Raw genomic sequence first — 6,366 nt, 5'->3', positions numbered from 1 at the left:
AGCATCTTTCAAGAAGACTTTTTTATGCAAGACAACGCAGTTCCCTGACTACTGAACACAAGAGCTGATGACACAGCCTGTGCTTTTACATCAACAACAAAATAATTGTTTGCCTTGAGCAATATCTCACCATAAGCACGCGCTCTGGTGTGAGCCTGGTTTGAGCCCTGTTGGAGAAGAGGGTTATGCTTAAAAGCACCTTCCGTTGTGTTGGGTTAAGAAAGGTCTTTTCCAGTTTGATTTTGAACCCCATTTTCTCCAGGTGCTGTGCCTGTGTGCATAAATTTCCTGTTTATACTGAGCTAAAACAAACCAATTGTTGAGATGTAAATGTCAGAGGGGCAAACACAGCATCAGCAGATTTGGTAAATGTATGTGGGTTAGAGATTATCTGATGGGCAGGGCCTTCCCTGAGGAAATTCTATTGTAGTTATTTCCTGTATCAATCTATTCTGGTACCTTTTCCTCTCCATCCTAATGATAAGGAGGTGAAAAGTTATCTTTTGTAGGTGCTGCTATAATTTGATTTTAATTTTCTTCTAATAGCATTTCTCTTCTCACTTTTACACCTTAACATTAATGTCCTTAGTGTAAGGTGTTTTTATATAAATATTTAATTTGTTCATGATTCCTGTTATAGAACATTTTCTATTGAATTTTCCTAAATGTATAGTTCCATAAGATTTTGTGTACTTTTCTGGAAAAGTTTATCTTTTCTGTTTTAATTAGCGCCCGAGCAGCGAGGTGCAAAGCCCTATTGTTTTCCTTAAAATTATTTTTTAAAGGAATAAATTCAAAAAAAATTAACACTTTTGGGCACTTTAGGTTCCTTAACAGTATGATGGCACAAGTTTGATAAAGAAAACTAGAAAACAACTGGTCGAACGTCAGATGGAGGTCTTTTCGTCTGGATTGTTTAAGTTGTGACCTTAAAGAGTTTAACACCATACCACCAAGACGAGGGGGGCCAGGATCTGCTCATAATGCTTTCATTAAAGATCCTAATCTCTTCCCGAGTCCTCTGGTAGATCGTAAATTAGGTGACAATCTAATTAAATTAACACTTTGAGCAAGCTACAAATGAAATTCCAGAGAAACCTGAGATCTAAGAGACAGAGCAGGCATTGATACAGAGATGTGTCTGTAGCTAAAGATCACATAAGATCACAATAAGCTAGTTTAAATTGTATCTATTATATATCCTCGTTTTGTGTGTTTGTATCTGTAATGTATTAAAAATGGGATACAGGAAATACAGGACTACAACTTTATGAAATACAAGAAGTAGCAGTAGTGAGGATAAGCAAAAGAAGCACAAAAGAGGAAACTATTTTAACAAGATTAAGGCTGGGACATATTATGCTGAGTAAAACCTTAAAATCTATAAATAAACATTCAACAGGAAAATGTGAGCACTGTGAGAAATCATTTGAACATGTTATTTGTATATGTCAAAAGTATACTCATGAACGAGAAATAATGATCGGAGTGGTTGAACTAAAGCTTAAAAATAATTGATAATGGATTAAAAAGTTTATTTCTTTATCTCAAGACAACCGGGCTGATTAGGAGAATTTAGTGAGTTAAAACATATATAAAAATAATTTTTTAATAAAAAAATATTGTTTGCTTTTGTTTTTTGTTGGGTTTTTATTTGTTTGATTTTTTGTTTGTTAATAAAAAAACTGGTCCATATTCCTGTACAATACAGTAGGTGGCGATAATGCACCTTAAAGTTGGTGCCATCCGCCATTAAAATCCAGAAGAAGAAGAAGATCATAGATATGTATAAAGGCTAGATGTGTTACAGCGGAGTCTCTAACGTCATCACCTGGCTGGCGGCCATATTACCACAGGGCGATCGCTCGCTAAATGACCATAACTTGCTCCGTTTTCTACCAATTTTCAAACTGTTTGGTTTCTTACAAGCGTTATTAACGTGGCTATAAATCTGGATGCTTTAACATGTTTCATTATTTTTTTTTTGTATAAGTATGCAGTGTCATATGTACATCTTTGACGTTTATAACAAACCAAACCGTTTGAAAATCGGTAGAAAATTATGGTCATTTAAAAGTACCTGCACCATTAAACCACAAATGCTACGAGTGAGCGAGCTGCCTGTGGTAAGATGGCCGCCAAATGCGGACGTTCCACTCAATTGGCCAGCAGCGCGGGTGTGACATCTAACCTTTATACATATCTATGGAGAAGACTGTGAACCCCGGAACTTGAATAACGGCAAAAAGTTTTTCCTCTCTGCTCGTGTTTTTCTGCCCGTCTCTGCAGCTCTATAATTTACTTCTTTAATTAAGTCAGCAACTATTGCAAGTAGCATCATATTGAAATTTTGCACCCCTTGGCGAGCAGAACAAGGTGTGTAGTTTATGTTTTATGTTTATAAAATGTGAATCTTTATTACTGTATTCCTGCCAAATCTTTGTTACTCTCTCCAGAAGTGATTATGAATGCCTTTCAGTTTGAATCTTAATGTTTCTCATTTTCTCTGCAGCTATCTTTTATCTTCTATCATATTTTAAACCATTATCATCACCCATAACTACTTTATTTAGTACAATTAAGAAAAAAGAGAGAAAAGTAAAATCAAAAGCTCTGTTTTTAAAGATGAAATTAAAATCACTCAGATTCACAGAAATCTCTCTCACACAGCCAGTCTTTTGATAGCATGCAGGTGCTCTCTTATCTCTTTATACTCCCACAGAAAGATCTCACAGGCACTCAAGCGTGCTTCTCTTCTGTTCTCACGGCTCACACAAACAGCTTTTACTATGAAACTATTATTTACATGCAATACATATCACTTTCAGAAATATTCACCTGGGCCAGCATACAATATACACTAACTTCCTATTTTCTTTTTCCAGTGAATACTGTTTCAACACAATTTACCACAGAATATTATGGAAATTGGAGTGAGCTTGCCATCTAATTTATCTGAAGGTTTATGTGAGATTTAAGTTCAGTTTATTTACAGTGTGCTCCACTAATATTGGCACCCTTGGTAAATATGAACAAAAGCGGCTGTGAAAATAAATCTCCATTGTTTATCCTTTAAAACTTTTATTTAAAAAATCACAAAATTCTATCCTTTCATACACTGTAGTCAAAAAATTGAAAGTGTGGAAAACACTTGGTTGCGAAATGTTTTTCTCTAGTTCATGTAGGCCACAATGACAAAAGTAATTGGCATTTTGTGGACACAATTATTCTCCACCAATTATTACAACGTCATTTTCCCAAAATAACAGCTCTGAGTTTTCCTCTTTAATGCTTAAAGAGTTTGGAGAACACCTGATGAGAGATCAGAGATCATTTTCTTCATACGGTATCTTTCAGATTCACAGCTCTATGATGGTGCTTCTTCTCTTCCGTTCACTCCTCTTATTTTCAACAGAGTTCAGGTCAGAGGACTCGATGGTAAAAGTTTCATTATGTGCTCAGTGACCCATTTTGTGTTGATTTTGATGTTTGTTTTGGATTATTATCTTATCTCAGTCAAGTCTCTCAGTGAAGTCACCATGAGCTCACAGGATCCTCATAATGTGATCACAATGTGTGGGACACAGTAACCACACTGCACACTTACTGTGTGATCATACACATAAAGCAAATGATATACAAAGTTGCTTTATTGCAATAGAACTTGAAATATTAAACCTCGATGACACATGCAGTCTGGAGGACGCACCCGAAATCCTGGCCAGGACGCGTAGAGTGAAAATGGCACGTATGGCCACCCACATCAGCCTTTAAATTGCAAATGATATCCGGCTATGGCCTGTACAGGACTGACCAAAGTGCTGAAAAATAACCAATGAAAGTAATAAAACAATGCCAAATAAAATAATACTAAAACAAGAAAACAATAAGAGCAATTTAAAGAGCCCTCTTAACAGGGATGTGCAGAGTTACAAAGCTCGGAGTCCAATCTTAAAGGAAGATATTCTCTTTTAACCGAATGTATCACAGTAAATGCCTGAGATGTAGTTCTACAGTTATTTTCGTGACCTGATTACGTGGACGTGTTCGTTAGAATAATGCCCGCCCACTATCTGCTTATACCCGCCCACTTGCTGTTGCCAAGGAGACCTGATTTGTTAACTAGCCCAAGTCTGTTTGCCAGCAGTATTGCGGATTTATTGATTTCAGTATGTCTAGAAGAAGCCATTTTTTTGATGTGAGAGTAAAATAATATTGCACAGTATGCATAGGAAGGAAAAATAGTGGTGACAGCTTATGCAATAAACAGTTGCAGTGCAATTCTTTTGCACTGTAACCAGAAACTATATTTCTGCTCTTTCATTTTTGTAATCACTGCTTACTTAAACCATGAATGAAGAGGTCAAGGCTGGATTTGTAGGATGAATCTGCAAATGACAGTATGAACATCGACAATACTATTATTTGCCATTTTTCTTGAATAAAACAGATGAATAAATTACTTTTAATTATGATTTTGTTTTCATATTTTTCTCTATATTTTGAATATTCCACTTCCGCACTACTAATTGGAAACTGTTTGAAATAATGTGTTTTTACCTATAAAAGATCAATTTTACCAGCTGCTTTCATGTTTATTTAGAAAGGGTAGGCACGTGCCATCTTATTTGTTTACATTCAAACTTTACCTACTTCAGGTGTTTAGTTTTATGAATAGGGTTGTAGTGTAGGCTAAGATACGAAACCAGAGAATAAACATGACAATGTAAGCCAGTATTTAGTTATTATAGAAGTAAAAAGTAACTGACTTAATTAAAATATGATGTATAATTTCATCCATGACAAATGTTGAAACATATATAAACATATTTACACATGCAACATCAGTTTGAAGCTTCATGTTTTAATATATTTTGAAAATATGTATTTAAAATATATGTCAATATATATTTAACAGTGGTTTACACATTTGTGATTATATTATATTCTGTTAGGTAAAACGAGACTTGTGACAAGAAATTGACGTGATTGTGTGCAGGAGATAAACATCTCCAGAAGATGGCAATATAGAGTCACACTGTGAATACAAGCCGCCCTTAAAACCAATGAAGAGAAAAAATTATATCCAGAAGATGGCGCTAATGCCCTACGAGGAACCGCCAATAAACACAACACGAAGAAGAAGAAGAAGAAGAAGAAGAAGAAGAAGAAGAAGAATATACGGGTAGGCTAATAAGGGCAATAATGAGGTTCTTAAAAACATCGCGGTAATTAATAGAATTTAATCAGAGTCATGCAGACTATATTTGTCACACTCCAGTAGAGTAGGTGGCGGTATGCACCTTTACTGTTGGTTTGCAACCCGCCAGTAAACCCACATAAGAAGAAGAAGAAAAGACACGAGCTCAGCCGCTGTGTTTACATCAGTTTTAGATTCTGTTTGTTGGGAGATGAGATGGATGTGATTTGCTGTGAATCAGAAGAAACTGAAGAGTGTTTACAGGATGATGAATCTACTGATCAAACCTCCACAGAGTCTCTGGATTCTGTCTGGAACGCTGGAGAACAGCAGCAGATCCTGCAGACCAAACTCAACATGTGTTCAGTTAAACTCATCGACTTCAGGAACCTCATGATGGAGATCAAAACTGAACCCACAGAAATAAAAACTAAAGCTACAGAAATAAAAACGGACACTACGGAAATAAAAACTGAACCTACAGAAGAGGAAGATCGCACTGATGACGATGACAGTTATGATTTTGACGACGATGATCATTTTATTTTTTCCGGTATGTTTCTTCTGTTGTCTTTTCACAATTAATTACTAGCTCTCAAGCGATTAAAATATTAAATCTAAATTAATCGCAAATTAATCAGACATTTTATCTGTTTTTAAAATGTACCTTAATTAAATAATATTAATTAACAAAGTTTTTAATGTTCTAATCAACATGGATGTGGACAAATAGATGCTTTATGCAAACGTATGTTTAAACCATTTTCGACAGATCCATCAGCCATTGTTTTGTATATGAGTTTTCTTTTCTGAAGAACACCCTTTTCTTTCTTCATTTCTGTTTGCTGCTGCATTATTTGTGACCCGTGCTGGCAAACTGAGTCAGTAATGAGCAAATTCTCAAAAATGAGTTATTTATATTTTGACATTCTCAATTAACAAACTTCAACAATGATTTGTTGGAAGCTGACAAAACATGACAGAACTACACCTCTTTGAAGTTGACAGAGTGCAAGTTCGGATTTTTTCAGGCGACGTCCGAAGTAAAAACATTATTGAAATTGTAATATACATTTAGTTTTAATTGCTAAACTACAAGTGAACGAAATTTGAATTAATTTGAATGAGTTTTACCACCCACAAGATGAAAAACAATGGGACAAAAT

This window comes from Paramisgurnus dabryanus, chromosome 24 (genome assembly GCF_030506205.2).
Source record: "Paramisgurnus dabryanus chromosome 24, PD_genome_1.1, whole genome shotgun sequence".
Lineage (NCBI taxonomy): Eukaryota > Metazoa > Chordata > Actinopteri > Cypriniformes > Cobitidae > Paramisgurnus > Paramisgurnus dabryanus.
The sequence above is the reverse complement of the archived record's forward strand: the minus strand, read 5'-3'. Positions refer to the sequence as shown.